Below are 11,771 nucleotides of genomic sequence, written 5' to 3' on the forward strand. Positions count from 1 at the left end.
TGTCCTAAAACAAAATGCTTAGTATTGGAGGAAATTTAGTGAATGTGAATGAAGGGCTGAATGGAAAGTCAGCTTGCTCTGCAAGCTATCATGTCATTCAAAATTATTTTCTTTAAACAAAAAGGTAATTAGAGGCCATTTATGCTTCCATATGAACTAAATTTGTAATGGTCAAGACATAAATGAAGTTTGGTTCATGATTATTTGATTGTTGGCTATATTTAGTGAGTTAGATTGAGGAAGAAATACATCTTAAGTGACCAGTCTTACTGAAGCAACACCCCTGCCTGATCCATGCTTGGTGGCCTACTGGTAAAAAGCTGTGCCACAATCCCAAAGACATGCAGTTCAAATCTACCAGGTGCTCTGGGAAAGAAGGATCGGCTATCTCCTCTCGTGGGATTCACTGCCTCTATAAACCTGAAGGAGGGTCAGTTTATGAGTTGGTTCCAACTCGAGGGTACACAACAACAGGGGCATTACAGATTTCTTTTATGTTTGTCTTATAAGTTGTCAAGTAGCAATAAGTGCTACAGGGGGGAAAGCCAGGAGGACTGCTCTGGGACGCATTCCCACTATGTCACAAGCAGAGACCTAAGTGAGGTGCGGGTGGAAGTCATGCAAATGTCTAGAAGAGAAGGATTTCAGGCAAAGCAACAAAACAGTAGTAACTGCTATCATGTGATCGATGTGTTTATAGTCCAGCCAGATGGCAAGTGGGGCTGCACAGATATATCCAAGTTAAAGAATCTGAGAGATGCAATCAGAAAAGAGAAGAGGCTAGATCATGTGGGAATGGATTGGGTATGAGAGAAGATGAGAATTTGTTTTGAGTATGAGTGAGCTGTGAGAGTTTAGAGCCACACAGTAACATGAATAGATGTAAACTTTCAACGTATCAGTGTGACTGCCATGTTGAGAAAAACACTGGGGCCAGAAAGGGCATGGGTCAAGAAGAGAAGCGAGAGTCGGAGGGCGGTGGACTGGCCGACCAGCGGAGGGCAGCGTGGGTGGCGCACAGCGGGCGTGGCAGGCATCGGGCTGCGAGCAGCTGCCCGGCGCTGGCTGCTGTGCGGAGGCCAGGATGTGCCGCAAGCCACCTCGTCCTCGTCCTGCCCGAGCTGTGGACCCTGGGTCCTGGGGTCCCCCGCCCCGCGATGGCCCTCACGACCGCCAGGCCCAGCGCACACCTCTGGGCACGTTACCAGGACATGTGGAGACTAGTGCACGACCTCCTGCCCCCTGAAGTCTGCAGTCAGCTGAACCCAGCAACCATCTACGCCAACAATGAGATCAGCTTGCGGGATGTTGAGGTCTATGGTTTTGACCACGACTACACTCTTGCACAATATGCAGATTCACTGCACCCTGAAATCTTCAGTGCAGCCCAGGACATCCTGATTGAACACTACAAGTACCCAGAGGGGATTCGCAAGTATGACTACAACCCCAGCTTTGCCATCCGAAGTCTCCACTATGACATCCGGAAGAGCCTCCTGATGAAGATTGATGCCTATCATTATGTGCAGCTGGGGACGGCCTCCAGGGGCCTCCAGCCTGTGCCAGATGAGGAAGTGATCGACCTGTATGGGGGCAATCAGCACACCCCCCTGTACCACATGAACGGCGTCTATGGCGAGGGTCCCTTGATTAAGCAGTTCATGGACATCTTCTCCCTGCTGGAGATGTCACTCCTGTCCTACGTGGTGGACCACTTCCAGGGCCATGGTCTGGAATTCGACCAGGCGCATCTCTACAAGGATGTGACGGATGCTATCCGAGATGTGCATGTGATGGGCCTCATGTACCAGTGGGTCGAGCGGGACATGGAGAAATACATCTCGAAAGGGGACGAGACATTTGCTGTCCTCAGCTGCCTAGTAGACAATGGAAAGCAGCTGTTCCTCATCAGCTCCCCTTTCAGCTTGGTGGACAAGGGGATGAGGCACATGGTGGGCCCTGACTGGCGCCAGCTGTTTGATGTGGTCATCATCCAGGCAGACAAGCCCAGCTTTTTCACCGACCGGTGCAAGCCTTTCCGAAAACTCGATGAAAAGGGCTCGCTCCAGTGGGATCGCATCACCCGCCTGGAGAAGGGCAAGATCTATCGGCAGGGGAACCTGTTTGACTTCCTGCGCCTGACAGAATGGCGGGGGCACTGCTTTTACTCTACTTTGGAGACCACCTCTACAGTGACTTGGCAAACCTCATGCTGCAGCACGGCTGGCGCACGGGCGCCATCATCCCGGAGCTGGAGCGGGAGATCCGCATTAACAACACAGAACAGTATATGCACTCGCTGACTTGGCAGCGGCAGGAGCTGAGGTGCATCACCAAGGCACTGTTCAACCCTCAGTTTGGAAGCATCTTCCGCACCTTCCACAACCCCACCTACTTCTCCCGGCACCTCGTGCGTTTCTCTGACCTCTTCATGGCCTCGCTCAGCTGCCTGCTTAACTACCGTGTGGACTTCACCTTCCACCCACGCCGCACGCTGCTGCAGCACGAGGCCCCACTCTGGATGGACCAGCTCTGCACTGGCTGCATGAAGACACCCTTCCTTGGCGACATGGTTCACATCCGCTGAGGGCACCTTTATTGTCCCAGACAAGCCCCCAGCCCCCTTGCCCTGCCCACTCTGGGCATCTGTCCAGACAGGCAATAAAGGCCGTCCGTCTCCTTAAAAAAAAAAAAAAAAGAAGAGAAGCAGAAAAACCAGTTGAATTAATGCCCATGGGAGACGCTACATGGACAAGCTTAGTGGTAACGATAGTCTGATTTAGGATATATTTCACAAGGTAGAACTACTAAGACTTGCTGTTGGATCAAATAGCAGTAGAAGACAGGAATCAAGAATGAGCCAAACAAGCCTGATATGAATGATGAATACATGGGGACAGCACGCCCTGAAATGAAGATGACAGCAAGAGGACCCAATCTGCATAGAGGAAATAAAGATTTGGGGTTTTAGCTTATCAAATGTAAGATGCTCATTAATATTCATACAGGGATATCTGTTTGGCAACTGGAGTTCAATCCAGAAATGTCAGGTAGACATATAAATCTGGAAGTCATCACTGGGAGAGATAATCTTTAAATCTGTGGAGAGTGAGAACAGAATTTAGAGAATGAGTGGAAATGGAGCAAAAGGATTGATCTAATGATTAAGCCCAAGGGCACTCTCATGTTTAAAAGTGATGAGAAGAACAAAAAGGGAGATGGCAAGAAGCAGTCAATGAGGTAGAGAGAAAAGACGAGAAAGTAAGGTCTATCTCGAAGGCCAAAGGGGGAAAGGTATTTAAGTAAAGATAGTCCAATGTATCAGAACGAAAGCTAAAAATATTCTCTGGAAGGCAAAGTAGTTTTAAAACAGTGGCTAGGTATGAGTGCCACAGTGGAGGATGCTCAGATGAGAATAAGGGAAAAAGAGAATGAGTGAGCAACCCAAGTTTTTCTAGAAATCAGAAGAGGAAAATGGGAGGAGTTGTCACTGGAAAATCTAAGCTGAAATCCACTGCAATCAAGTTGTTTCCAACTCATACTCACTCTAAAGGGCAAAGTAGAAAGCTGTGAACCTTTAAAGATGATTATTACTTTTTCTTTTTCTCAAGGAGTGGTGGATAAGTTCGAACCACTGTCCTTCTAAGTTTGAAGGCACGTGATCTACTCACAGCCGCATCAGAGCTCCTTATAATGGGAAGCAAAGGGGTAAAGAGAGGTGGTTCTTTTTTAAGATGGTACATATTATAACATGTAAATGCAACTGAGAATAAGACAAATTGATTATGCAGAAAGAAACACGATAACTTCAATGATAAAAATCCTTTTACTCAAGGGCTCAACAAATTTTTGTCTGAAAAGGGCAAGATACTAAATTTTTTGGCTGTGTGGGTGACACCACTCCATCCTGCTATTTGTTGTAGTATGTGAAAACAGACCCAGACGAAACATAAACAAATGCGTACAGCTGTGTTCCACTAAAACTTTATTTTCAAAACAGGCAGCTGGCTGGATTTGGCAGTACTGTGTCAACCCCTGATTGACTCAATAAATATTTTCTGAATTGGAATAAAATTCCTTTGAACAAAATGGAAAATGTTGTACTATATAATAATGTAGTTATATGGAACTGAGGCTCTGTTATTTAATTAAAGATTTAGTATAACGTCCTGATGTCATCTTGCAAGGAGATTCCTAGCTCTGGACCTTAGCTTTATGTTTATGCTCAACTGAGCTTTATCTTATGTAATTCTCATCAGTACTTAGTATAAAAATAAATAAAACATGTGTATCCTATCTTAAGATTACATAAAGCTTAGAGGGGAGGGGGACGTATTTTGTTTGTTTTTGGTTAACAGAAGTTTGATGATGTTAGTTAAGCAGGACACCAGAGCTATAACTAGGACTGTAGAACAAAACAATTAAAAAATAAAGTATGCAGTGTAATAGATGCAACATAAAAATCTGTATGCAGAGCATATAGAAGTCTCAGTTGATTGTAAGCTCCATATTATTCAAAAGAATGACCTACTTTTGAAGATAGATACATTCAATATTGACCTACATTGATAAATATCTAGCATATAAAATGAGGGAGAGTGTCATCTCATGTGTACTAACTTCAACAGTATTCCAGACACTAATTTTTTTTAATTTAGGTTGTTTATTTTTCATTTCAATGAATATCTACAGAGATTTTGGAATTCCATTCATTCATTGTTGCACCCTTCTCCCCGCACAAACCCCTCCCCCTCCCCCCGTTTGCTCCTCTCCTTGAAAAGCAAAAGAAAAACTCCCTCATTGATACACAATCCCCCCCGCACCTCCCCAAACCCCACCCTCTACCCCCAAATATAATCCACTCTGCAACCCTCATTGCATACTCCTACGATAAAAATAATGCCCTAAAATATAATACTTTTAGACTATTCTCTCCCCCATAGACTTCAATGCCATAAACATATTTCATCCAGTTTTTCTCAGTCTTACCCCCCACCCCAATGCCAGCCTCATTCTACAACAGTGGCACCATATAGCATTTGTCCCTTTGTGACTGAGATACCTCACTCAGCGTAATGTCCTCCAGGGTCACCCATTTTGAATAATATTGCATGAGTTCCTTGTTTTTCAATGCAGCATAGTATTCCATTGTGCGAATATACCACAGCTTCTCTACCCATTGGTTTGTTGATGGGCATTTAGGTTGTTTCCAACTCCTTGCTATTGTAAACAAAGCCGCGATAAACATGGGTATACATATATCTACTTGGATGTCATTTATGGTCTCTTTAGGGTATATTCCCAGTAGTGGAATTGCTGGGTCAAATGGTATCTTTATTTGCAACTTTTTGAGAAAGCGCCACAATGCTTTCCACAGTGGTTGCACCATTTTACACTCCCACCAACAGTGAATAAGGGTTCCAGTCTCTCCACAACCTCGCCAGCATTTGTTGCTTGCTGTTCTGTTAAATTTTGCTAGTCTTACAGGAGTGAGATGATATCTTATGGTTGTCTTGATTTGCATCTCTCTCAGGGCTAGGGATTTTGAACATTTCTTCATGTGCTTGTTGGCCATCTGAATGTCTTCCATGGTGAAGTGTCTGTTCATATCCTGTGCCCATTTTTCAATTGGATTATTCTCCTTTATCTTGTTGTGGTGCTCAAGTATTTTATAAAGTCTAGATATAAGTCCCTTGTCTGACATGTCACTACCAAAAACTTTTTCCCAGTCTGTGGCTTCCCTTTTTACCCTGTTAGAGAAGTTTCTGGATGCACATAGGGATTTGATTCTTAGAAGGTCCCATTCATCTATTTTATCTTCTCCTGGTTGTAAATTTTTCAGAATACTGGGAAGACTCTTTATGTTGTGGATTAGGACTACTAAAGTTTTTCCAAGCTTTTCTTGAATAAAGTTTACAGTCCTTGGTTTTAGTCCTAGGTCCATGATCCACCTTGAGTTGGGTTTTTTATATGGAGTGAGGTGGGGATCTTGTTTAATTCTTCTGCAGACAGTTTTCCAATTTTGCCAACACCATTTGTTAAAAAGGCTGTCATTTCCCCACCTAACTGATTTCATCTCTTTGTCAAAAATCAATTGCCCATAAATAGATGGGCTGATTTCCGGGTTCTCAATTCTATTCCATTGATCTATGTGTCTGTCATTGTACCAGTACCATGCTGTCTTGACTACCACGGCAGTGTAGTAGGATTTTAAGTCAGGGAGTGAGATGCCTCCTACCGTTTTTCTATTTTAAAGGAGTATTTTGCTTATTCGTGGCTTCTTTCCTTTCCAAATGAAGCTGGAGATTGCCTTTTCCATCTCATTGAAGAATGAAATTGGTATTTGTATTGGGATTGCATTGAACGTGTACATTGCCTTTGGTAGTATTGCCATTTTCACAACATTAAGCCTTCCTATCCATGAGCAGGGAATATTCTTCCACTTCTCTAGGCTTTTTTTTTGTTTGTTTCTTGTAATAATGTTTTGTAATTTTCTTTGAATAGATCTTTTGTGCTTCTAGTTATATTTACTCCCAAATATTTAATCTTGTGATTAGCTATTCAGGCACTAAATTTTGAAGAGAGATCTGCTCAGTTAAAATCCATTTGGAGGTGAGTGGGCCTGGAAGGTAAGGGGTCAGAAAACTATTTTGCCTGAGGAATAATTACAGCATGGAAGGATATTTCATATGGGACAGAAAACATTTAGTACAGGAATGAATGCAGTCTCCGTTAGATACTCAAATATGAAAAAGAAAGAATGAGATGCTATTGGTTACAGGATAGCTCTTTGCTGAGCACTGTAAGGCAGGTTTTCCTAAGAGTTATATATTGTTATATGCTGTCAAGTCACCTGTGATTCATGGTGACCCCGTGTACAACAGCTCTGAACCCTGCTCTATTCTGAGCCAACCTTATAGTCTGACACACCTAGCCCCATTACTCTAGTCACTGAGTCAAACCAACTCACTGAGGGTCTTCACCTTCTGCACTGTCCCTCCACCCTCCCAAGCATAATATACCTCTCTAAGGACTGGTTCCCTCCTTGCAACATGCTCAAAGTAGGTCAGACAGACTTCAGAATCCTTGCCTCCAAGGAGCAGCCTGGTTTCACCCTCTCCAGGACAAACCTGTTTATTCTCTTAGCAGTTCATGATATAGTCAATACTCTTCTCCAACACCACAGCTCAAAGGCATCAATTCTCCTATCATCTCTAGTTATTGTCTACCTTTCTTATGCATAGCACATAATTGGAAAACCATGGACTGGATCAGGCACACATTAGTTTCAAGACTGACATTGTTGCTCTTCAATACTCAGGATATATATATATACACACACACACACACACACACACACACACACACCCAGTGAGTGGGTGAGCTTGCAAAAAGGAATCAAACAGAAGATAAATCTTGTGAAGAATATTCTTTTACTTTCAATGATTATGCCTTGGTCTTCTCACCAGTAAAACATGCATATTAACTCTCTTAGAGAATTTGCTGATAACTCTCCAGGGGCCCTTTTGATTATTTTAAAGAACCCTTGAAAGGTTAAGGTAACAGCAAGCACTCCCTAGGAAATGGGGCTAAAACACAGGGAGGGTGGAGGGAAAACAAAAATCCACCACCACTAATTATTTTTGTGTCATTTAACAACCTCTTCCATGACAACTCTCTTCTGCTCCTATTACACATTTTTCTGGAACACTCCATTGGCTAAGGTTCTGCCTGGGCTGTCAGCTGCAGGGTTCAGCAATGTAACCATCAAGCCATCATTTTTCCAACTCATTAGACCGTATTATTAGAGTTGTTGTCACTACAGCCCCTATTGCTTGGGGCGTAAATATGTCTGAGCCCGACTGGGAACTCAGAGCTTCTCTTTCCTTTTCTTCAGTTTTCTTTCATTTAACAACACAGTTAAGAAGAACATTCTCTCAAGGTTCTGCTTATGAGTCTTTAACCTTAACATCTTTTATTTACCAGCCTATTTCTGGAAGAGACAGAAGCAGCATGCTGGTGTTTCTCTCCATGACAGAAAAGGTCAGGTCCTTCATTGCTGTGGCCTAAGGTACCTCAGAAATTATTTGTCAAGAATGAAGAATGCTAGTCTTGAACTGCTCCAACATCTCAGAAAAACAGATGTTTTCTTGGCCATTTCATTTTACAGATTAATGTTAAAACAAGTGGCAATTGGAAATTCTACCTGTTTTTTAAGAGGCTTATCTTTGATGTCCATTTCTCACTGTTATTTGCTTTGCTCCTGGAATCACACAAGGTAAAAATTCAATTACATCCGTTAACGTTCTTCTGGCCACTTATTCTACAGATGTGTAAATATGTAAGGATTCTGACAACACAACTATAATAACCAAAAATTGTACTAAAAATGACGTTCTTTCATGAGCAAGACCCATGGTGCAAAAAAGTATTTCATAAATGCTATCATTAAAGCATTTGTTACGAGTCTACACAGCTGGGAAAGTTTAAGGTGTATCAGGAGCAAGTTCATGAAATGACATGTGAAATGAATTGGTGTGTGTGTGTGTGTGAGAGAGAGAGAGAGAGAGAGAGAGAGAGAGAGAGACACGCACACTCTCAGATGACTGTCCAAAATAATTTTTACTCTATTTTCTTAGTAACAGAAGCATGACAATGACCCAGCAATAAAATACTTGCCCACGCTTCCAATAAGGTGTAGACACAAGTATTTCAAAAGGGCTTTTAGCAAATCTTTTTACAGGCTGTTTACAGTTCCTTTTTCTTCCCTGGAACACTATGGCTAGAACTCTAACTGCCATATTGCCACCATGAGGTGACCATGAGAATAAAGGCAGTACCTTAAAGATGGCAGAGTTAAGAAAACAAACAGAAGGATCCTGGAATATTACTAATATTGTTGAACCACCATAGCATCCTTGGATTTGCTTTACATTTTCCAGAAGAATGTTTGACAATGTCTAGAGACATTTGTGATTATCACAACTGGAGAGGTGATTCGATTGTATCTAGTAGATAGGGACTAAGGTTACTGCTAAATATCCTACAATGCACAGGCCAGCCTCCACAGAGTCATCTTTCTCAAAATGTAAGTAGCTCTAAAGGTGAAAAGCCTGCGCTAGAGAGTAAAAACCTCTGTTATTTCAGGCAGTTAGCAATGGAAATGTAATTCCTGATACACAATGAAAGCATTCTCAAAATCAAGGTTGTTTCATCATACTTAACTGTTATGTTATCACATTTATAAGAATTAGAGTGAATGTTAAACAAAATGTTGATATTATGAGACTCAGGCTTCCTTTAGTTAAATTTAATTTTCCTGTGCCAAGAGAGAACAATAATTATGAACATTTTAAGGTCCTTCCAGGCAATGCATCATTAACAAAGTTATTGTATCACTGTTCCTTGTATTAAAAGCAATACTTAGCTATGAATAGTTGTCTGAAAAAATCCAATGAGATTTGTAAATTCTCATTCAAATGTAATAGATTTTTAAGATTAAAATATCAAAGAACTAGACTTTGGTTCCTGAAAATGTTAAACACAGAAATGCCATATGCTCTAGCAATTCTACCCTTAGGTGGAATATATGCGCCAAATATAACCAAAATGATATCCCAACAAATAGTTATGTAAGTATGGTTAGAGCAATAATATGTCCAATCACTAAATGGTAGACACAATCTATATGTCCATTTCTCATGTTGTTGAAAAGGTAAAGAGTAAGTAATATATACATACACTGGACTATTTCTCATCCATTAGGAAAAAGAAAGTTCCAAGACATGCTGCAAAGTAGATAAACTTTAAAAAAAAGTATGCTACATGAAAGAGGCTGGTCATAAAAGACCACATATTGTATGACTCTTGTTTACATGAAACATCTCGGACAGATAGAAGATGGATTAGTATTTTCCAAAGGTTATACAATTATAACCAGGTAGACACTCCTTAACGGGTACAAGTTTCCTTTTAGGGTGATGAATGTGTTTTGGATATCAATAATGGTGATGGTTGCCAAATTATTAATGTATTAAAATGGAACTTCTATCATCCTTACTTGTCCAGCTCTCTGATGCATAGCAAGGAAGTGTGAAGACTATGGCCTGAATCAGGCACACCTTAGTTTCCAGACTGACATCATTGCTCTTCAGTACTCTAGAGACATCCCTAACAGCAGACTTTCCCAGTGCAGCTCGTCTTTTGATTTCCTGACTGCTAGTGCCAAGAGTAATGATTGTGGAAGTAAACAAGCTAAAGTGATCAACAATCTCAATCCCTTCTCTATAAGGAAGCTGCCAATTGGTGCAGCGGTGAGAATCTTTGTTTTCTTGATATTGAGCTTCAGTCCAGAATGGAGAAATGGAATTAGGACTGTCAAAATGATGAGATTGGCTCAGGATAGGGCATGATTCAGAGCTAATGTACATAGGGTCCTTATGAATTGCAGGTGACTCAATGACACATAACAACAACAAAATGGCACTAAATTGTACACTGTAAGAGTTAATTTTGTGCATTTCATCTCAATTGCAAAAGGAAACCAGTAAGATCGACACAGGTGACTACCATAATGGGCTTGAGCATGACAGAGTCATGAGGATGGTACAAGATAGGATAAAGTTCAGCTCTGTTACTAATACAGTTGCCATGAGACATAGTCGATTTGGTGACTCCTAACAACAGCAGCAACAACTATCTTGGTTGTTTTACAAATCTCAGAAAGAGTTCTTTTTGATGCACTAAGTTGCCTGAAGGACCAGAATATTTACCTAAAACATAGCACTTCAACTCAATAAAAGTAAAAAGTTGTAGTATAGATTTTATGTAAGATTTGAGAATAAGTTGTTCCCTTCCTTTATGGCTGATACAAATGTGGAGAGTGTGAAGAAACAGTCTAGTGGAAAATGGTGGTCTTATAAAGATTCTGTTTGAATCTACCAGTTTCCTGAAGGAGAAATACGGGCAATCTCCTTTCTAGTTAATAAACTGCCTCTGAAAACTCACTTATTAATTGATTCTGACTTAAATATATATATCAACAACAAAAGACTAGCAGCAAGAACTCTACTGAAGAACTGAGCTAGGGCCCCTCCTTGTCCCTCTATAAAGGTCTTCCAAAAGAGGCTGACAGACTCGTGCGTTCAATGGATTAGGTATTAAAATAGCTTCAATGTGTTAACACACATTACACAATAAATATGCTTTACATCACTTTAGTAAAGTTCCTTTATAAGAACCTCTGTTTAAAGGTTCTGTTGAGCACACTTTAAAAATGTATGACTATGCTAGGTTTGCACGTCAATCTATTTGAGAGTAGAAACAAACTTTTCAAAGACTTTTCCTTTCCCCCCCAAACAGGTTGTTGGCAGAATTCTTAATTTGAAAAGAAGTAGAAAAAATAAACCATCCAACTTCTTTTCATTATTTATGGATAACGAATCATGATAGAATTGTTCATTTCCTTCCATTCTGCAAAATAAGTTTTATATTTTTATTTTTAATTTATTTCTATTTTTGTTTCAGTGAATGAGTTCAAACTGCATAGAACACCTGCATTTCAACCCCTTTTTCTGCCTTCTTGCAATGACTGTTTATAGCTATATTCACACTAGAGCAATCAAAATGAAAGCAGTGTTCATGTGAAATTCTACATAATGACAAATTTAAATTTTCAAACTCATCTACATTATGTAATTGAGCAAATGTCACTATTAACCTATGATTCTTAGAAGAATGTAAAAATCAAATGATCATTTAAAAAAAAACAA

General features: G+C 40.7%; 1 pseudogene; it reads left to right on the forward strand.

The window, feature by feature from the left end:
* Positions 1-1,032: 1,032 nt before the first annotated feature.
* LOC102849045 lies at positions 1,033-2,587 on the forward strand (annotated as a pseudogene).
* The last annotated feature ends 9,184 nt before the right edge of the window (positions 2,588-11,771 follow it).

Source organism: Elephantulus edwardii, unplaced genomic scaffold, assembly GCF_000299155.1.
Source record: "Elephantulus edwardii isolate Elephantulus edwardi_28Jun2011 unplaced genomic scaffold, EleEdw1.0 scaffold00040, whole genome shotgun sequence".
In the NCBI taxonomy this organism is placed as follows: domain Eukaryota; kingdom Metazoa; phylum Chordata; class Mammalia; order Macroscelidea; family Macroscelididae; genus Elephantulus; species Elephantulus edwardii.